Source organism: Zonotrichia leucophrys, chromosome 1 (genome assembly GCF_028769735.1).
Source record: "Zonotrichia leucophrys gambelii isolate GWCS_2022_RI chromosome 1, RI_Zleu_2.0, whole genome shotgun sequence".
Classification (NCBI taxonomy): Eukaryota; Metazoa; Chordata; class Aves; order Passeriformes; family Passerellidae; genus Zonotrichia; species Zonotrichia leucophrys.
Genome location: NC_088169.1, coordinates 90160223 through 90182345, shown reverse-complemented (window position 1 = coordinate 90182345; position 22123 = coordinate 90160223). Strand labels below are relative to the sequence as shown.

The following is a 22123-nucleotide window of genomic DNA, read 5'->3' as shown; positions in this document are numbered from 1 at the left end:
ATTAATTTCTGACTTTTAGGCTATACTGATAGTGAACATACAGCATTTCCCAGTGGAAAACAGAAATTAGCCATTTCCTCTTGGAAATAAAGCCCTGACTACTGTGAAAAATCCATGCTTATGGCCTTCTCATAACATGTTTTGTGTTGCTAAATTTTTGTCATTTTTTTAGCAGAAGTTCTGGCTTCTGCTGAACCGTGGTTTTTATATGTTGTCGATCTTGGTCTCTAAAACGTTGGGGTTGGACATCTACCTATAGATAGCCAATGGTCTAACCTTGTTCATACAATGTAAATGCCATAATCAGTCCTAGTCTGACAATGTACTTTCTCCTTATAAACAGTAAAATATATCTGGAATAACCCACTTTATGTAGAAAGTTGATTCTTGAATTATGTTTGCTGATGGCTAACACTGCTGTTTTCATCTCCTCCTTCTTGCTGTGGCCTTAAGAACTTAATCCAAAATCCTACTCCCAGAGAGAAAAAGTGACCAAAAAGAATTAAATTTAGCCTAGACAGCCTAGTCTGAAAAGGTATCATGACTGTGATCAATTAAAACTCAACCCATGACTCAAGAGAGCTGTACAATATATGCATTAAGATCAGACATGCTAACTTCCGAGGCGAGTTACTTTCCATTGCCTCATGATAGACAGCACTGTTCCAGCACAGTAAATAAGAGTAATCAGAATTAAGCTCACAAGAAGCTCATCTTTTAATTTTTTCATTACTAGGGATCAGAGGAAAGGCAGAAGGAAGCATTCTGATGATATCAGGGAAAAGACTCTTGCAAGAATAAAATAAATAGCAATTAACTAAAAACTTGAGTCTACTTGATTGGGAATCACTAAAGAACAGTAAGAGTAGATTGTGGTATCAGGTCTCAAGCAAAGAGAAGGACCTATTTTGTTGATTGTCCCTTGCTGGTCAGACATAGGAGTGTTCCTAACAAGCAGGGAATACTCAATGTGTTTGATGGTGTCTCTGAGCAGACAGAAGTACATCCAGGGGGAGAGACAGAAATATCCTGCAGGGAACTAATCTAGAAAAAGCCAGTTTCAGGACCAAGCAACAGCAGTAAGTTGATGTTTATAATATTTAAGTCATCTGTAAAGGAAATATGATGGTGTGTTGTGTAAAGAGCAGAGTCAGGCCAGTGCTTGCTTCTGTGTGTTTTAGGTAATACAATATGACAGACCACATCAGATCAATGGTGCTGATTAATGAACAGCCCTGGAAAGGTAGCTAACAAGAGATGAAAGGGTCAAGACACAAATTTCAGGAGGGAGAAGGAGGATCAGTGCCTCAGAATACAGAGTTATGGTCCAGGAGCCCATTAATCATCAGCATTATTATGTAAAGCATCACATTTTCTCCTGACTTAATGCCCATTGCAACTGCACTGAAGTCAGTATAAAAGTGACCTAAAGTGTACATCTTAAATCACAATCTGTAGTACATCACTACTCTCATAAAATGGACCTTCCTTAATAAAAACACTGATACAATTAATGTTCCTCACACCCTCTAAATTACCAGATAAAACTTGGAAAGAGCAAGGTGGAGTAAAAGTGAGCATATATAAAATGCCCAAGTTACTATCATTAGTGGGAATATTTAAGTAATAAAGTCTGCATTTCTGGAATGCATTCATGCAGAACATTTATCCTCCAAAATCTTAATTAAACACACAGTACCCCATGGAACAGAAATATAATGATTTCCTTCTCTGGATAGAAGAGCCCAGCTATACAGAGGAGAAGTTACTTAACTCAATGTCACACATCCCATTCCTCTGTTGTCCTGCTTGTCTCTCTTTTTGCCCAATCTTCTTATGGTCAAAGATCCTTTTCCTCTCATTTTTCCAAAGTTAAATTAAGTCTTTTACAAAATTTGGAGTATTTCATTCTCTGTTGCAATACTGGGGTCTTAAGAAGTATCATCAGCTTTGCTGATTTTATGTACTTAAAAAGTACCCAACAACTGCTGAGGATCTCACTGCTTTGTGCTCATCACACTGGAAAAAAGAGACATGTCTTCCCAGGCCACAGCAAAAAACATGGAGAAAAATGAAGATATTTTAAGTATTGCGTTTCACAGAGATTTTTGAGCCCAGATTTTGTAGAAGACTTCCAACAGCCCATCTCTAATAACTTGTCTGCCTGACCCTTGTTGGGAAGCCAGATTGAGTGCTAGGCAGTGCTACAAGAGAGAGCCACTTGGATTGGGATCCCAGAGATTGGAAGAGCAATAATGACACAAAAAGAGAGGTGACAAAATATGCAGGATTAGTACATGCAGTTCTTAGGCTTCTCTTGTGTGAAATTAGGAGTGAAGTGAGCAGGAGTTCTGCTGAAGTAAAGACTAAAGATCCGATCCTGTGATTTTTCTGCTTCTAGTACAAGTTTAAAACAAGTTATCTGAAGTACTAGGCAGTCTCTAATGCATGTGGGATTTATGCCTTAAAAAGGTGAGTAATAGCCAGATAAAAGACAGACTGATGTGTGCAAAGTGGATGTAAGAAGCCAAGGTCAGCGTTAACAGAACAGATGGGGCATATATGGAGGTGGGAAGGAGAGCCTGAAAGTAAGTCATGCTGAGTGTCAGCAAGGACTTAAATCTACAGAATCCTTGGGCGTTACTACACCTTTGAAATTCAATCCTTAGTTCTGGTCAAAAGTGTCACTATTTTATGTAATTCTTTCAAACTAACCTGATGCATGTGGTTCCTCTTCCAAGCCCTGGTGAAACTCAGAGGTTCAGACTAAGTTGTAAATTTTGTGCGTGTTTGAATTTACTTAATTTGCAATTCAAAGCAGACTCCAAGAGGGGAGAACCTAAAAAACTGGAATCAAAGAAAATGTTTGCTTGAACCCCTGTAAAATGTAGCTGCCAGGTTTCATGTAGCCTGTTGAAATGAGAATTTTGTATATATCCCAGTCACTAAGAAACATCAGCATTACAAAATGTGTGAATTGAACATAAAACTGAATGTATATTTTGTGAAGTACATTATTACAGTGTCATCTAAAATTGTTCATTGTGTCTGTTGGTGCTTATTGAAGTGTTCCTGCTGCACAAACAGTGGGGTTTTTTGTGTTGCTTTTTCAGACATAAATTCCACCTTGCACAGTGACAGTAGCTACCTGTGAAATAACAATTACATCTCTTACCATTTTTCATTCACCTTCTTGATTTCTTTGATAAAACAACTATTTGCTTCTCTGGTCTGCTCAGAGTAAGCAAGATCATTTTTCATGGAAGGGGCACCAGTGGCTTTTCTGTGGACAGGACTGAATATGCTGATGTCTCAAGAGTTCTTTACATAAGAGAAGTGAGCAGGATTTAATTCTGTCCCTGGATGTCAACTTCAGACATACTCCCAACATAACCACAGTGACCCACCAAAGGATAATAAGAAGCTAGCAAAGGAGGAGTTCTCTTAGTCTAGAGAGGGATTCAAGTCCCCCAAAAATGTAAATACTCCCAAAAACTTAGATCTGGATGGGGAATCACCATCTAATAAATATTGAAGTGGAGGTTTTTCTGTGGATCCCTTCTCATCTCAGTCCACTGGTTCCAACTATCTGTTTATCTCAGAAGATTTCAGTGATAAAACTGCTGCTGAGCTGAACCTTTCCTGCAAGGGTGGCAGTAAGTTACTTCCCTGGTGTCACTGCAGTAGACCAGGTGGCTGAGAGAAAAGCGGGGTTTCTGCTTTGATACAAGCCATGCTTTTTGTGATGTAAAGACAGCAAAAGACACAAAGTAGGACTCTTCCCTTCCTTTTCCTGCCTTTCAGTCCTGAGGAAGTGTTTGTTGCTGCTCAGAACAGCACTGGCCTTGTTGTTCAGATGAGATGCACTTGAATGCCAAGTTTGTGCTAGCTCTCTATCAGTGCTCCGTCTCATGTCATTGGAGTGAGAGACTTCTGAGGAGGAATCCTGCTGGTAGCCCTTTGGAGGAGTCCTACTGGTAGCCCAATCCTCCCTCTCCTCCTTGCTTCACTGGATTAGGTTGCATGGGCAGACTGGGGTAACTGGGGACTGATTGTGGTCGTTTGCAGCCAGGGCTGGAGGGATTGAAGTGAGAATTCAGCACTACCAGGCTGCAGCCAGCTGTACTCGCAGCACAGAATGCCAGTTAGAGTTGTAGCAAGTTTTCTTGCTCTCAGTAAATAATTATTATTTCCCCCTGACCTTTCCTTCTGATTCTTCCTGGTACAGACACAGCCGCTCTCTGTTCCCTGCCCCAATGAACGTCTGCACTAGGTCCAAGGCTTGGAGTAATTTACCTGAAGAGTGATACCATTTGGAAACCACTGTAAGTATATTTTATCTCTTATAAAAGACTTCTTGTTCAGCAAAATAAGACATCTTACAAAAACGAAAACAAACTGCAGCACCTGTGAGCCTTACTGATGAGGGTAAACTAAGTTTTGCTTTTGAAATTTGCAAGGAAATATGTGGGCAAAAAGTATGTCAGTAAAAAACTGTTAAATATTTAAGTCATACCCTCACAGCACAGTTCAGCAATGGCTGGTTTGATCTGCTTGTATTTTTTACTTTGGCAGGTTCTCCCTACTTACTGCTCTAGTTCGTGCTGTTCTAGTTGGTTCATCCATGTTTATCTTTGCAGTGTTTATCTTCTTTTTTATTCTTATTACTTTTTAATGAGACACCTTATCTCTCATTGGTGTTTCAGGCAATACAGATGGAATCTACTGCAACTTCTTAAAGGTTAACACTGTTCTTTCTGGGCCCTGAGACATTTATGACTTAAAGCCATTACAATTCGGTAGATTTGGCTGGATTACATAGGTAAAGTTGCCTGAGAGAATTCTGACTTTGCATTGTGGTTTCATTGTGCTCTGAAATGACCATTTGCCTGATATTTGTACTTTCTCCCCCATAAATATAATAGTTTTTAATTCTTTTGATCAATTCTCAGTAATTGTCAGTACTGTCCCAGTGTTTAGCATAGCTGACATGCCCTGATGTTACAAATCAGGCAAGCTCTGTAGTCAGGACCCAGCTCTCATGAGACTTGTGGTTTAGATGGAATAAATGGACAAATGTGGGGCCATATAAACCCTACCTCAGGCCTGAAAAGGACCCAGAAAATTTCAATCTTACTTTAACTTAATCTCGGAGTTTAATTTAATTATGTTAATCAGTCTCCTGTAAGGGATTTTGGAGTTTATTTTACTTTTCTGTGTTGATTAAATTTTCCAAGCTCTTATTGCACTAGAACATTGGGTCTCTCTTGTCAGTTTTCTGTGCCTTCCATTCTTGCTTTGCAGTGTTCTGCTGGGATTTCTCTTTCATATTACATTTTATGGCGATGTTTTCAGGAGTTTGTGTTTTCCATTGTATGACACAAACTTGCAATCAGAGATTTTAAACAAACTGCCAGTCATGTAGCTGCAACAGCATGAAGATCAATGTGGCTGCAAAATCATCAGAGAAGCTGTGTGAATATTCAGGCAGTCAGCCTGTGCAGGACTTTTAACTACTGAAGCAACACTTCTGGCAGGAAAACAGGGATGGCTCAGGTGATTTAAAGGGAGCTTGTTTTGGGAAGCTTCACCCTCAGCTCTGGCACTCAGTGTGCCCTGAATTTTGGGGTGAGGTCTCTGGGCAGATTTTAGTGGGTTTTTGTTGTTCTTTCAGTCCTATTTTTTTATATTCACTGATTGTACTCATCTCTCTCTCTTTACTTTGTCAGTTTCTAAATATGTATTGTCAATGTCATGTCTGGAAGAGACACAACACTGGCAGTGATAAGCACTGATATCAGGAGCTGTGTTAGTTGCACACAGGCAGATAAAGAATGTGCAGCAGAACACTCAGGGAAAATATTGCTTAAAATCAGACGCGAACCATTTTCACACTCTTATTTTTAGGATTTGAAAAGCTGGAGGTTTTGGTTTTTGTTGGGTTTTTTTCAGGGTTTTTTTTCAATTCTATACAGCCCCTGTGAATTACTAAGGTTACAAACTAACTGTGCACCAGTAAGTTAAGTGCAGTGCTTGGACACTACAGACATCTCTGACCTGAGGGCACTTAGTATAAGGTGATGCCATAGCTGTGAAGAGGCGAAATAATGCCTGGAACATGGGTGGGCAGACTCAGCCAGCAGCAGCACTTACAACAACATCAGCAGCCCTGTGGCATGTTCCCTCTGTGCTGCTTAATATGCGACGAACAAAGGTCTGGTTGGTGACCCAGCCCTCCCTGTATTCAGAGGCTGAAAACTGCCTCATTATTGTTCATTATGTAGTATTATTCTCATGCAGTCACATTATCATAGCTTCCCCTGAGAGCCAGGATGCTGCTGTGGGCTCTGCACAGCTACACTGGTTCCTATACCTGAGCTAATTTGTTCAGTGCTAACCTGATGTCTCTGCAGGACAGAGAGCTATTCCCCTTGTAAGGGAAGGTTCAAGCATTAGTTATAGCTGCTGTGTGAGAAGTACAACATACACTGTCTATTTTTGACAGGGACCTGGTTTGCTGGCCCCACTGTGAGAACATGTTAACTCATCCAGGGGAAATTCATTCCAAACTCAAGTAATGGTTGCAAAGGAGGTACATGCAAAGAAATCAACTGTGGAGAGCAAGTGGAGGGTTGAGGGAGAGAAAGTTGTATGCAAGAGTGGCAGCAAGAAAGGGGAAGTGTGGCAGGGGTTTTAAAGGCATTCCAAAGCTCAGAGGTAGTAATTAATTTCTAGATAGCTTTGAGGTTAGGACATCCAAAATATTACCCATTCTGCCTTCAGATGAAACAGAAATGAGCCAATTCTAGTTTACAGCCAGTGCCCAGATCATTGCAGCTGCTGCATCATTGTGAGTTGGCCACCATTTGAGATCTTGTTCTATGACAGTGTGGTGTTAAGGTACACGGAAAGGAGCGAATGCCTCAGTGCAGTGAGGATGCTGACAGAAAACAGAAATAATATGATGGCAGTGATTGTATACATTTTGCTTTACACATGAGCTGACAAGTACTGATACACACAGTTCAGTTCAGGAAAGACAGGGAAGGCAGTTAGCCTACTGTTAGGTACTGGAGAGCATACGATGAAGAAAAAAGATAATATATATTAAGTGGTGTAAATTAACATCACAAAAAAACCCACAATAAATATAAGGGAATGCTAAAAGTGAATACCAACAAATGGAAAGTACGTGGACATAGGACAGAAAATTTAAAGTGATAGAGTTGGTAGGATGTTTAGAAATAAAGTGGATAAATCTCCTGTAAATCAATAGCAAATATAAATTCTGCATGGACCCTCTAAATTTTGAAAGTCAGTATCTTTTCTGCTCCCAGCTTGTGGGATTCAATGCATCAAGTCCATGTACCATCTCTTTGCTGTATTGCCCTTCTGCCATTCTTCACAAGGAGCAAGGATGGTGATGGCCCTTTGATAATGTTAAGAATGAGTTCAGTATTGGAAAGGACTTGTATCGCACCCCAGGTATGTATAGAGAAGGAGATAACCGTGATCAGAACAGAGCCCCTTACTCCAACAGCACATTCCTAAGTCTCTTGCATTCCAAACATGGCCATTGTTGCCCTTACTAACAAGAAAATAGCAAACAGCTCTTTTCCAAGATTAGTATATGGAGAAGAACGTAGTCACAGGAACTAAAGCAGCAAGGTAGATTAACCCTTACTACTGAAATAATCACATAGTATTGCCAATCAATGAAGTCCAGAGATGGGACATACATAGGAATAATTTGGAAGGTTCCACAAACAGTATTTATTACTTGTTTCATTCTTGCTCCTACCATTGTTCTTTCAGGGTTTTTGATGTTGCTATAACAATTCACAGTTTTCTAAAGTTTCTGTGTCATTTTTACCTTCTGGACCATGGAGATATATTAGAGAGCTTGCTGATGGAAGTGTTCATAGAAGTAGTGTGCAATCAGAAAAAAAATTAGGTTGGAAGGGTCCTCTGGAGGTCTGTAGTCCAATTCCCTGCTCAGAGCGGAGCTGACTTCCAAGCTGGATTAGGTTATTCAGGGCCTTGTTCAATTAAGTTTGGAAAATCTCCAAGGATGGAGATGCCATAACCTGATTGAGTACTTAACAATTCTCCCTGTGAAGACTTATAGGAAAAAGATAGCAAGAGAAGTAGACTATATAAGAGAATGTAAGACTATTTAATTAGAATATATAGGTGAAGATCATGGCAATAGGAGCTTTCTGTATGGGTGATAAGGTAGAACAAAAGAACAGCAATACTTACAGTAACAGCAGGATTTCTATGACTTTGCCTTTGCTGGCAACAGTAGTTGGACGTTGCAGACTGGAGAACTTTGTTTGGGTTTCTTCATAGGTAGTTTTGATCACAGTGTCCCCAGGATTTTTCTTTTCTGGAAACCTTTCTTTAGATGCTTAGCTGACTTTGCTGATTCCTTAGCTTCCCTCCTGTGGAAGCCTGCATCCCTTTCAGGTGGTAGTGACATACAGCCCATGTCTGAACAGTGAGAGAAATGAGATCCTGAGGAGAGGTGTCATCTCCAGCGCCAGTCAGCACCACTACTATATTCTTACCATCCTAGTGAGCAAAAGTCATCAAGCTGCAGGACTGCAATGTGGAAAAATGATGACACAAGAGCTTCTTGATAACACAGTGTCAGCCTTAGGAGCAAAGTAGAAAAAATATGGGTTTGAATAGAAAGAAGGAAGGGATGCTTTGCACAGCCTTCTTGGTGTCACTACCTGTTGCTATAGTGTTTTTTAACCTGTCCCTCTAATCAGTTTTGAAGGCCTGGGAGGCACAGGCAGGATCAGCCACAGGATGAAACATCAATCAATCAGTGTTTGATTTAACAACAGAACTATAGCTGTGCTAGTTGACTGACAAGTCTTGTTTACTCAGACTTAGCCCCCACTCTGCAAAAAACAGCAGTCTCCTGCCCAGGCCAGGCAGCATTGTGTGTGAATAGACCTGGAGTCAGAGGCTGTATTCCAAGCATATAACTTGGCTTAACTCTGAGCTGAAAACAGACTTTAAATACAGCAGTTCAGCTCCTGGGTACAAGGAACTTCATTGCCTTGTGCATCCAGAGTCCAAGCCTACATACAGCCTTTGTTCCCAGGCCAGAAAGGTGTGCTATCTGAAAGCTGCTTGGGTAGCAATGCTGTAAAAACCCACTGGTTTATGCACAGATTTCCTGCAGTCCCCACTGTATGCGGGCTGCACATGGGAATATCCTGGGCTCTGGAAATGAGGTGTGTGAAGGTGTGCCAGAGTTCGTTTGGATCATGCCAAAGATCCATACAAACTGTTTCAAACACAACAGTCCATGTACTTTAAAATATACGTGCCCACGTACAAGCTATAGTTTACATCAGCAATAGCATCCGCCCATCCCGTGGTGTGGAGACTGCAGTCCCGGTAACCCAAAACGCACCAGGGCTGCCAGAAGCTGCGGGGTGATCAGTGTGACCCCCTCGCTGGCCGTGGTTCACCTGCACTGCACAGCCCAGCTCAGCTCCCGGCCGCACCCCGAGGCCCCCCCAGCTGCCACCGGGCGCCTCTTGCTGCCCCTCGGCCGAGCCAAGGGATCCCTTCCGCGCCCACCGCCTCCTGGAGGGGCTTTGCGGGACAAAGGCTGGGGAAAGGATTTGTTTTATTTCTTTCTTTCTGGCCCGTTTAACTTATTTTTTATTCTTTCTTCCTCGCTCTGCTCCTCGGGCCGGGCCGGGCCGTGCCGTGCGGGTGCTGCCTCCCTGCGGCGGCCGCAGGCAATGACGGCGGACCGGGCCCTGCCCCCGGCCGGGCGTGCCGCCCTTATATAAGGCCTTTATGTAAGCGGCCGACTCGCTCTGCACTACTCGCCCGCCGCGGAATCGGCGCTCTCCGCGCTGGACAGTCGCTTTAAGAATGGAGAGGCCAGTGCAGCCCTCAAACCCTGTCCCGGGTGGGACGCAAGAGGGCAAAGGCACGCGGGGAGAAGGGGCTCCCGCCCTGGCCCTCCGTGAGGAGAGTCCCGGCCTGTGGAAAGGGCTCTGCCGGCAGGCAGGACGTGTGCCCGGGGTGCCCCGGCATTTCTCGAGGGTCGGCAGGAGATAACGGGTTCCAGCGGCACGGCTCCAGCCTGCTCGGCTCCTGCTGTGTGCCCAGGGTTCTGCCCCCGGCATGCGGCGGCAGCAGCCGATGTTTGCCCGGTGCCCAGCCGCGTCCCGGGCCCGGGGCAGCAGTGTCCCCTCCGGAGGCTGCATCCCGGGCTGGCGGCGCAGCTTCCTGGCGCGGGGAGCGCCGAGGGAGCTCCTGCACCTGTGAAGCGGAGGGAGGACAGTGAGGCAGGTGTTCGCTGTGTGATTCAAAACCTGCCGCTTCGCCCGGTGCCTCGGCTTCTCCAGCCGTGAAGCTAAGGTGGTGACTGACTACCTGCTTGATGTTTCACTGAGGCTTAATTCCTTGGAGGTTCTGGATGGAGGGAGGTGACGAGAGCTCGTGTGCTCAGTACTCATAGACAGCTGTTTCAGATTCCAAGTCTTAATGCTTTACTTAGATGAACTCTGCATCTCCGAATTGCCTCAGTGCTCTTCCCCACAATCAAGTCTCTGCACCGATTAGTTTTGAACTTGCATATTTGTTTGCTTTTCAGACAATTCTATTATATTTCTGTATAACTCTCTCTATTCAGAATGCTACAGCCTTGGTTAATATTTGTCAAACGGTGCTTTGACTGTCTAAACTACTGGGACGAGTTTCATTTTCTATGTCATCAGTAGGGGCAGAATAAGGAGCTTCATGCTTGGCCTATTTGCTGTTATACAGTCTCAGGGCCATTGCATCAGAGTCAAAACAAGGAGCAGCTTGTTTCCAAACAAGAAGTATGGAGGAAAGTCTTCTCTGCCTCCTTCCCTGTAAGGGAAAAGAGAAGCGAGAGGGGGGTGGTGGTGGGGGAAGAAAGTTATCTTTAACAGATTCTAAAAATGCCTTTTTCCAAATATGCAGTCAGTCCCTTCAAAGGTCTCTTTGTTTATTTTCAGGAAGAAACCCAAGACAGCTGAAAACCAGAAGGCGTCTGAGGAGAATGAGATTACTCAGACGGGTGCATGCAGCGCCAAGCCGGGCCTTCCCTGCCTGAACCTTGAAGCTGTTCCTTCTCTGAGCCCAGCCCTCATCCACTCTCCACATTCACCAACAAACCTGCACGCACACACAGGGTCATCTGATTGTGAGTACACCAACATGCTGCTGGGGTTCCTGAAAACACCTCCCTTACTGTGCACCAGGTTTTCCAGTTGGATGCTCTTCCCATAATGTCATAAAGAGGATCTTCTCAGGGCTTACCTTCTCCCTTCTTTGGGAATTACATCTAAAGCAGAACATTTTTGTGGTAAGATTGTGATAATGCAATCAGCCAGAAAAAACTGAGAGCGTGTTGTTAGGTCAGGTTGCTGCTTATTGCAAATTAAAAAGGAAAGACCCCTCAAGCATGTCCCTGTCCAACTAGAGCTGTTGCACTGCTCCAGATAGTCACAAGCTTCTCATTACCCAACCGTATCTCCTGACTGGAGGGGTTTCAGTCTGTGCTGAAAACATGGGCCTGGCTCTGCAGCCCAGGACTGTAAAGTTTCCATGAAGAAAGGGTAGCGTTTTGTGGAGAGGATCAGTCTGTGAGAGTCTGGAAAATCTTTGTAGACCTGTGTGGCTGTACCAGCCTGAAGGCCCTTGTTTTGAGGGCATTTACTTTCAGATTACTCAGCATGGGTTAATTGCCCTTTAGAAAATGTTCTTCTTCATTTTGCCAAAAAATACAAAAAATAAGGGAGGAGATGATTAAAACTGGATTTTGGAAAGTCACCTGACCTTGCCAGCTCTTCAAAACATTGTCATTTCACAGAGGTCCTTGCCTGGAAATCTCTTGGGCAAGAATGTGCAGGGTAATGTGAATTTCATCACTCATTAGTTTTAGAATCTATAGTTTACCTCTTCTGCAGTGGTTTATAATGTAAATTTACAAGGCAGGGGGGAGGAAGAAGAAGATGATGACACCAGGTTTCAACAGCTCAGAAGCCAACCAGACTTTGCAATAGCCTGTAAAAAAAAAAAAAAAATCAGGGCATGACAATAAAAAATCAGATTAAAAAGTATGTGTATCCTTTTCTTTCTTTAATTTAAAAATCCTGCCTCAGGGCCAAGCTTGGAAGCAGTCGGGTTATAGGGATCATCACTATCAAAATCACTTTAGCTGCAATTCATTCCTGTTGGCTTCTGACTTTATTCATTATGAGCTTCTGCTAGAAATCTTGATTTTAATAGAGCTGGTAAACATTGGGGAGACTTTCCTAAATCTCACCTGGTGATTTGGGGAGAAGAAAGAGCTGTGAAACAATTGAACAGCAGGCAGTATGCAATTTTGTATATATGAGAATTCTTTTCAAATTGGAGATGTCAGATTCTTTGTTAAAACTGGGGTGCAGTTTTGTCTTGTAATGTTTTCTGAAAACAAAAAGCTTGTGAAAAGATGCAAAAAATGAGCAGAACAACAAGAAAAAAATAATCCTTATTTTCAAACAAAGAATCCCTTTATCCCATTCACAAAGATGAAAGAGTTCATTAGTAAATGGGATTTGAAACCTCACACTGATTTTTTTGACAGTACAAATGGAAACCCATGAAAGCAACCTTAGGACAGAGGCCAGCAGGGATTGTTGGGAAGTTGGAGAATGAGCTCCTGCTTTTGCTTTCTGAGGTGGCCAAGTTCAGGGTGAGGAATATTGGCAAAGGGCGGCAGGGGAAGGTGGAGCCTGCAGCTCTTCATGCTCTACCTGTTCTGTGCACAGTGTCTTTTAGACTCCTAAGTTTTTAGGAGACACTGTCCCCAAGTCACCTTCCAGATGATGTCAAAGGCCTTTTCCAACCTAAACAATTGTATTATTCTGTAAATAGGAGTAAACTGCCAGCCCAGGTTAGATGATCCTTTCACGCTGCAAGTGTGGGGGATTTTTTCAGAAAATGGGTTTAATAGCAATTCCAGCATTAACATTGTCCTGTCTTGTGAATTGTTGAAATTTAGTTCCCAAAATATAGCTAGAGTCCTGCAAAGATTTAGGAAATACTAAGACCTCTGGTGGTATTATCTCTGTTAGCTGAAAGCAGTAGAAAATCTCACAATTATTTATTATGGGTTATGACCTTTATCAGGCTGTATTTGTTAGGGGTGGTATGCATATAATTAGTGTTTGGCATGCCCTTGCAAAACAGCAAGAACCCACATGAACTGAAATGAGGCGTGATGAACATTTACTGCATATTTACTGTAGCTCTCTACCATGTTTTATGGTATTTTCACATGGCCTCAATCCTTCGATTGCTGGAATATGTTTGTGGACGCAAAAGATTGATTTTTTTGTGACACCCAACTGTAGAAACGGGTCTCCCTGCAGTTACAAATGCTTTCTCCATACCTCTGATGTGCCCTGTCTTTTGGGTCAATTCTTCCCCTCACTCTAGAATTTCTTTCTTTGTCCTTCTCTTCCTCTCCCCTCAGAGCTACATTGCCATATCTTTCTTCCTCTCAACTTTTGGACCCATGGTGATTCTATTCTTCTTTGGGCCAGCAAGACTTTCTGTCCTTCCCTCTACCTTCACACAGCACAACATTGTTTTTCTTCCCTTGCCCAGAGCATCCTACTGCCTGGGCAGTACCCCCACAGCTGGAGAGATTTTGAAAGGACATTCTTCATTCTGCTGGGGGGTTTTCTAGTGGATGGCAAATAGTACAGAAATACTATAGAACTAAAGTTAGACTGAAAGTTTGGGAGGAATTTTCTCTGAAAATACCAGAAGCGCCCAGAAAGAGTCAGCATGGCAGGGTGTATCAATTCTTGGAAAAATGCACAGATGTACAGATGGTTTCATAAGGCCTCATTTATGTATCTGGGGGGGAAAAAAAGGCTTGGATTTTATGGACCACCTATTCAAATCAGTTTGAAATCTTCACTGACCATTTTGCATGCACAGTCACTAGTGCTTGGCAGAAAACAACACCACATATTTATTATTATGAGAAATGTTCAGAAGCCAATCTACTTTAAAATATCAGGGTGCTTTTGGAATGATTCAGATAATTTTTTTTTTCCAAGCAAAGGAAATAAAAACTCTGTGATAGCCATCTGCTCCTCAGCTGTAAAAGGCCGAGGTGAAGAAAGCCTAAAGCAATAGTCTGAAAGCCAGTCTTACTGATATGAATACTTAGGAAAAAAAAAAACAAAACCTTGGGTAAAGTCATATGTGATGCACAACATAATTTAAGGTCTCATTCTGTAGCATATATTCTACATGCTGCTTCTGGTGCCACTTATTCAAAATGAAATTGCATTATTCCTCAGATTTGTAGGACTAGGTCCTAGATTTCTGGGTTTGAACACTATTTCCAGCACTGATGAAACCCTGAAGCTAAATCCAGAGCACAGGATGCACTGTGTCCAGTCCCATCTCTTTTAGTCTTGGGAAATGCAATACAGTTGGAAAACAAGTTAGAGGAAGAGGTGCTTCCTGAGGTAACTATTTTCATGGAGGGCTTAGCAGCCCTCATGATTCAAAACCACCACTAATAATTGAATTAATTTGGAATTAAATGATAAGAGTGAGCTGATAGAACTCCAGCTGAGTTATGCATTGAGCTTCTCAGCTGTCACCAACAGATCTGTCTGCTTACCCAGAAGAAAGGTGCTCATGCAAGGACAAGTACAAGTTGTGGAAAGGTTATAAAAAAGCAAAGGAAAGCAATGAGATTTGTTCTATTCACATATTTTTCACATATTTCCTTGCTTATGGATAGAGAATGCTTAAAGTGCATAATAAGGCTGTAATTCAAAGGCTGAACAGGGACAGGTAAAGTTTCTAAAGATTTCAGTGTGAAGAAGAAGGTCATCAGGAGCTGGCTGTATTTAAACTGGTTTGGTCTGCATAGGCCACTTATTTCAGGAGCTTTTCAGAAAGCATCTATAACTGTATATATTTTGCAAGCGTGCCAAGAGATAAGATCATTTTGGCAGAAACTTTCACGAGTTCTCAAAGATACAATCAGACAAAAACTTCATTCAGGCTCTGATGTATGCATCTTAACAGATGTGTCCAAACTCAAAGGAATCCCACGGGAACAGTGCAACTGAATTTCTTTGTCTCTATTGATAGTTAAAAGAGTTATTCTTAGACATTGGATGGTCCATCTGTGAAGGAATTTGTTCCAGACAAGACAAAAGCAACATCTTTGCAGAGAGTTTCCATGGGACGGAGAGGCAGGTTGGACAATGACTGAAAAACTTCTGAAGCAGTATTTATGATTTTAGAGAACACAGAATTCTTGCAGAGACCTGAGACTCTGGTAAGGAATGAGCTGAGAAGAAAAGTAAGCCATGAATATTTTTTTTTAATCTGTTAAACAATCATTGGCAGGTTGTCGAAATAAGGGAGGACTTTCTAAAGTTATGTTTTAGCAAGGGATGGGGGTGCTTTTTTGCATTAAATAGAATGCACATTATAAACAGTGTCAATGATAGACCACATCTGAGCTCTTTGTCCCTACATGCTCAAGTACCATGGCTGACTTGGTCCAATTCCAGCATTTTTCAGTTTTCACAGGACAGGAACTTTGAAGCAGAGTATATGCTTTTTTCTCTTCTAAGTACTGATTTTTGTAGCTTCTTAGCCTTCCAGCATGACAGGGAAAGACAGGGTGGGAACCTCACAAGATTCCTGAACTCTGCAGAGCATTGAGAGTGAATATGGAAAGTCTGGGGTTTTGTTTTCTTGAGCAGCTAGAGGGACTCACCATTCCCTTCCCATGCATCTGCCAGTTCAGTTTGCCTGGGGCTAGTGTAGAGGCTGGGTAGCTCTGAAGATGGTTTGGCCTCATCTTTACCTTTTAGGTTTCCTGTGTTTCTCTTAGAGGTTCTGTGGCAGGAAGGGAATGGTTACATGCGCTGATGGTCTTTTTCTTCTCCCTGGAAATTTGTGGCTGTGATTCCCTAGGAGCTGCTCTGGAGCTTTCAAATAGTCTTCACCCTCAGTGAAGACAGGAGGCCCCCTGATTCTACCAGCTTCCTTGTTTAGACAGTCAGGCAGTATGAAATAGTAATTTCAGCTGTATTTTTGCTAATCTATGTATGGCATGTCTTAGCTAATGCTGAATATTTTTAGGTTGTTTTTGGTGACCTAAGAAATTTTGTATGTTTAGATATCTATTTTAGATGATATAATAATAATGATACAGGCCTTTTCTGTAGAAAGCTAAACTGAAAGCAAGGGTATCCATAGTTCTCAAATACTGATGTTACAACACTAATTATACTTTCATTTTTCACAACATTTGAAATTTTGTTTGGTAACTACTTCTCTTTTTAGTAGTTGTAAGTGATTTCTATGTCCCGTGCACTTGTATTTTTGTTTGTAAAATTATCAAAGAAGTATGAGTCAGGAATTACTTGTGTTTTCATAGAAGCAAATATCTGTTGCTTGAATTGTGTAGAGACAAAAGGAGGTGCAAGTACAGGTATGCAAAGCTATAAGCTGAGTTGACCCTGCCTTTTGAAAGAGCCATCATAATACATTGAAGAACTGGCAGTGAAAAATGTGCTAATGGTAGGAACTGGTCTCTGTATTCCAATCGGTGCACTAAGTGAGTTTTGTCAGGTTGGTCTCTTGGGCTTTTTGTCTCTTGAGAAATGACTAATAGCATATGGTACTTCAGTTACAAAGTCAGTGAGTATGTTTTCTGAAGCAACTGTGGAGCCCAACTTTAACTGATGCATAAATCACTTATATTTGTAATACATAGATGCCTTTGAAAATTTGTCTAATTAGGTTCTGTTATTTGATGCCCCTGTAATACTGTGTTGGTGTTAGGTTGTGGTGTTCAGTGCTTTTCTTACTGCTCTCTATATAAAGAACTGTCAGTGATAACATGCATAGTCTTGGCTTTGGTTTCAAACTGCCGTGCATGCTCCTAACTCCCATGATTTCAAGGTACATCTCGAAGACATTTCTATAGCATATCTATCCTTTCTAAGTACCAGGGAAAAGCATTAGACTTACTGCTCTTTACAGGTCCATAGCTTCCATTCAGGTGACTGAGTTAGTCATGCTGTAGTGTTTCTCTTTATAAATCGTGCTGCAGCCAGTGAGAGACACTCTCACTGTTCATTAAGATGTCTGCAGTCGGCTTCTGAGTTTACTTTGTTGTGTCTTCAGAGTCAGCTCCCTCCAAGATTTTAATTACTGTTCTTTATGTTTACAGTCTTCAGTAAATCCTTCTTCTGTATGTATTTCAGCTGCTTCACTTGTGAAGTGAGGGACTGATGGATACATACAAATATTTATCACTGTTCAATGTATCAAGATGTTCTAGTACTTTTTTTTAATATTTGGGATTTTGTTTGTGTGGTTTTGTGTGTGGGATTTGTGTTTGGTTCAGTTTAGGGGATTTTTTCTAAGTCTCCAGAGCAGTGCTTTCCTCTTCTCCCCTTGAGCTGGCTTACCTTCTTCCATCTTGCTCCATCCTGAACATGAACCAATAATGTAAATTCTGCAGTAGAGTTCCTGTGATGTCCTTTACTGCTTTCATAGACAGTAGTCTTGTTAACACACTGACACGACTACTTGCCTACCTGATCTCTCAATCCACATAGTCTGCAACACTTCATAGATACCAGTCATTGTTCTGTTAACTTTCTCTGTCTGATATGTTTAAATAATGTTTTATTATAGTATTTCTCTTTATGCTTTTAGTGAGTTTTTCTTTAAATTTCCTCTTCACCCTACCTAATCTTTGTTTTACATCTAGTCTGCTATAGTTTATGCTCAGTTCTATTAATGTCACTTGGATATGATTTCCATGTTTGGAAGAAAAAAATTTCAGCTTTAATGAACTCTTATACCTTGTTATTTAACCATTGTAGCATTTTCTACTTCCTCATTTTTCTTTTGTTGTCCTTGGATATGCATATGAACTCTATTAAAGTGTTATTAAGGCCACCTCCCTGCTGTTCTTAGGGATTTTACATCCTTATCTTTTCCTTTCAGACCCTTTCTGACTAACTTCCTCTTCTTTTTTTCCTTTCAATAGTTGTTCTTCTTGAAGTTACACATACCAAAACTGTCACTCTGAGATCTGCTTGAAGCATGTCAAACATAATCATGCCAATCATTGTTATTTCATGTCTTAACCATACATGCTACTGCTGTCATCTCCTCTATCTTAGTTGGGTGAGAAGACTAAACCAAATGTGCCATTTCCCTAATATGGTCTTCAGAGGAATACTTCAGTGTTTGACAGGTGATTCTTGCTTGAAGGAAACTAAAGCAGCTGCATCTCCATCTCCTTTTGTCCTAGTGTGGGTTGTTAAAATGCTGTGCAGCTCAGTGCTTGCATCTCTCGCAGTTAGTTCCTTGTGTGCTGCAGGGAGACACCATCCATGCACTGAGAAACATTGACTGGTGTTGTAGTGGCCTGGTTTGTTGCAGCTACACAACTCCAAAGTTACAGGTGTAAAAGCATACTTGGTCACCTCCTGCTCCTTTTCACCACTATGAGCTCTTTAGCATTGGAGCTTTTTGCTCTTTTCCTCTTAAGTTTCCATAGTCACTTTCTCCTCCTTTGTTTACCTGTGGTAGAGTAGCCATGTAATCTTTGTGCTATGATCCTCCTCAGTAACTTTAGAACAAGGTATGGCCAAACCAGTATTCAAATTAGAGAAAGCCCAAACAATTCTTGCATTGTTCTCCACTGAACGACTGAACAAAGGGAGCTCTTTAATTTGAACCTTTGTTTGAACTGAAGCCTTAACATGGTAGTGGGAGAGAACCTGAAACATAAAACCAAGGATTTATAAACCTACTTATGTTCATAAAGAGTGCTAGGAGGTGTTACAGAGTAAAATCATGTTCACAACAAGTGTGGTGTTTGATCTCCTCCATGGGTGAGAGTCAGCTGAAAGCCATCAGAATGTCACTGAGCTTCATTTGCATCAGGCTGCTTGCCTGGCATCCAGCACATGGAGACCACAGCAGCAGGTTCTGGCTGGCACTGTGCATTTGAATTCCCAAGGACACCAAGTACTGTTGTTTCTAGAAGGGATGCCATTGTGCCACCCATTCATATTTTCTGTGGCTGTTTTCATTGTCCATGGAGTCATTCTCGAGGCTAAAATAACATGAGATCCAGTCTTATGTATCTCCCACTCAGGAAATAGTGTACAATGAGAACTGAAGAATCTGTCAGCACAAATAACTCCTTGAGGAATTAACTGCACCTATGAAAGAGAGATAAACAAATCCTAGATCCCCTACTCATCCCAGCTTTGTTGTGTTGAACACTGAAAGGATCTCTGCCCGGCTGGGATGTGCAGTATATACTCTGTATCCATCTGTGACATGTGGTGAAATGCTTCTTCTTGAAAGCTCACGAGAGGGAAGTAGTATAAATTAAGAGTAATCTCACAGCAGCTATTTTTACGTTCTTAACCAGGGAAAATGTAAGTGTAGCAATATTGTGTATCTATTAAATATCTTGAAAGGCTCTTTATAACTAGATGATAGGAGTGATAACATGTAATTTATTGATGTTACACAGATAGAGGAAGAAACCCACAAAGTAGCAATTTTTGTGTGAAAAGGGGTATGATACAGGAAATAAAAACAGAGAAAGGGACTTCTCGTAGTTTCATGCCTGTTTGGGCAACTATGTCAATTTTAACAAAAATACCTTGTGCTTTGATCCTATGCTACATTTCAAAACAGGGCATATTCCCTGTATTCAAAAGTAAAACTCCCAGATGCCATCTCTAGTGGTTTTGGATGAGTAGAGGGCAGAATGTGCCTAAGGCAGACCTGGGAAATAACTCCCATGCACTGTATTAGTATCACCTGTGGGTGTCTGATGCTTGCATATACATGTAATTCCAGGGCCTTTTCCCCAGGGAATGGGGGGATGCATTGGAACTGACAATGTGCATTTAATACTAGAGTTCCGTCTGATGGTATCAAGCCATCCAGGAATGTTGCTTATTGCCTTGATTTATTTGTTTAAAGTGTTCTGCCATACATTTCTGTTTCTGTCAAAGCTAAGTTGGGGGTTTTGGAAATAAGTCTGGTCCCAGAGATTGCAGAGGTCTCGCTGAGGACAGAAACATTTCCTGTGGCCTTCAGTATTGTAGACATGAGTGTGTTCTGTTTCCCACTGATATTTAAATCTGAATTATAGAGAAGCCTGACCACTCGTTCCATAAACTCAAAATAAAGAAGCCACAGTCCAAAACATTATGAATATGTGTCCCACAATATTTCCAAGTTGAAATATTCACCCAGTTGTACTAGTTAAAAAGCACCCAATTGTACTAGTTAACAATTTCTCTTTCACTAGTACATAAAAAAGACAAATGGAAAAAATAACCAAATAGGATCTAGCATTTTCATGTGATAGCTTTCCTCTACTCAGGGCTGAGACAGAGGCACTGGACAAGATAAGAATCCTTTTCAGCCCTGAGGACTGGCATTTACAGTTTTTCATCCATCCCTTGTTTCTTCCATCAGCCATAGTTCTGGGACCAGAACAAAATCCCTTTCCAGAGAAATGCCTTTCAGTGTATCGTGGAGGAAATAAGCAGTGCTCTTCCACAGGCTCTACCACAAAACTCAACCATAACTGCACCCTCTCTCTAACAGACTGCTACAAATACTCCCTGTACAGGATTCTAGCTTGAATGGAAACCTTCTGAAGAGGTAATTATCTTAAGAGATTTTAATCTATATTTTCCTTTTAACCAAAGCCCACAAGCTCTCAGGCTTACTGTATTTAACCACACTCAGGTTGATAAGCTTCTTCTCCTGGTCTTTCTGCCTGGGGGAACACCTAACACTGCTGGGAGAACATTAAGGAGTTCATGGAATAGCAGGTGTCTCTTTTGGAGACAAATTTTAATATATTTGCACCTATTAGCCTTTTAATTCATTTTATCTCCAGACACAGCTCCCACCTCCAACCCCAGCCTCTTCTCCTCCCTAAACAAGGTTTCTGAGAGAGGATAAAAGTTTTACAGTCTCCCACAGCAAGACAATCAAAAGCAATCCTTATCCACTTTCCTTATGGGGATTCAGTCTGAAATACACTATTAGGATTTAAACAGAAGTCTGTAAAGCAGGTGGAGGTATTCTTAAGGACTAGAGTCATCTTTTAATCAGGACCATAGAATAACAAAACAAAACACCTTATTTATCTGTGTTTTCCAAAGAGTTATTTTTTTCCAAGAAGCATCCCCCTAATATTTTTTTGAGTAGGAAGTGCTCACACCAGCATTTCTGGCCCATCTCCCCCTGTCCCTGCTCAGTGACTCTCTTGCTGTGGGTCCACCAGTGAAACATGCACTCCAAGTAACAGCACCTGGCACTGGGAAGGGAAACGAGCAATAGATGTAACTAGATTTTTAAAGAGCCAAGAGCAATAGATGCACCTAGATTTTTAAAGAGCCATGCTGCCTCACACTTATAGCCGGTTAAAACAGTTGGACCATGCTGGGGCTTGGCAGGATCATGCATGAGCTGTCTGGGAACAAGAGAGTGTAGATGAAACAGATTTCATGTAGAACATGAAAATGTTCCCTACTGAAGAAGGGACGAGCACAGCGTCATTTTTCTTCCTAGGAAATGGTGCCATCATGTGGAGACATTGTTTTCTCTGTTTCTTGTTTTAAGAGGGCAGTTGTGAGGTTTTCTCCCTCTACATTTTAAAGAATGCATTAAAATGCGATTTGGCAAACTTATATTTCACTAGCACAAATAGATTACAACTGATTGGGGCACAGAAATTAACACCCTTGAAGTGATATGGCCACATCCTGTTGAAATCCCTGTTAATGCAGCTGTGATGACACCTCCAGGGCTTCTTCTGTAATGTTATACATGTTGCTTGGAGGTGGTGTAGATACCCACAGAAGCATCCCCCATCGATGTAGTTCATTTCTGTGCTATGGAGATACAATGGCATGGCTGTAGATAGTCTGCAGACAAGGTCTGAGGGAGGAACTGAGATAATGAGAGTGTGTGTATATGTGTGACACTGTTTTGTGTGGAGGTATATTTGACTGGA

General features: G+C 41.7%; 1 protein-coding gene across 14 annotated transcripts in view; it reads left to right on the top strand.

The window, feature by feature from the left end:
- ZBTB20 (zinc finger and BTB domain containing 20) overlaps positions 1–22123 on the top strand; it is a 473346-nt gene that overhangs the window by 433964 nt on the left and 17259 nt on the right. For 10 of the 14 annotated variants that reach the window (XM_064722071.1, XM_064722062.1, XM_064722021.1 and 7 more), the window contains 2 exons: positions 4229–4325; positions 11022–11209. The gene's annotated coding sequence lies outside the window, so the exon portion shown is untranslated. Of the gene's footprint in view, positions 1–4228; positions 4326–9869; positions 10399–10792; positions 10896–11021; positions 12087–22123 lie in introns of those variants that run through there. The other 4 variants (XR_010441560.1, XM_064722108.1, XM_064722085.1 and 1 more) reach the window with 4 other exon arrangements.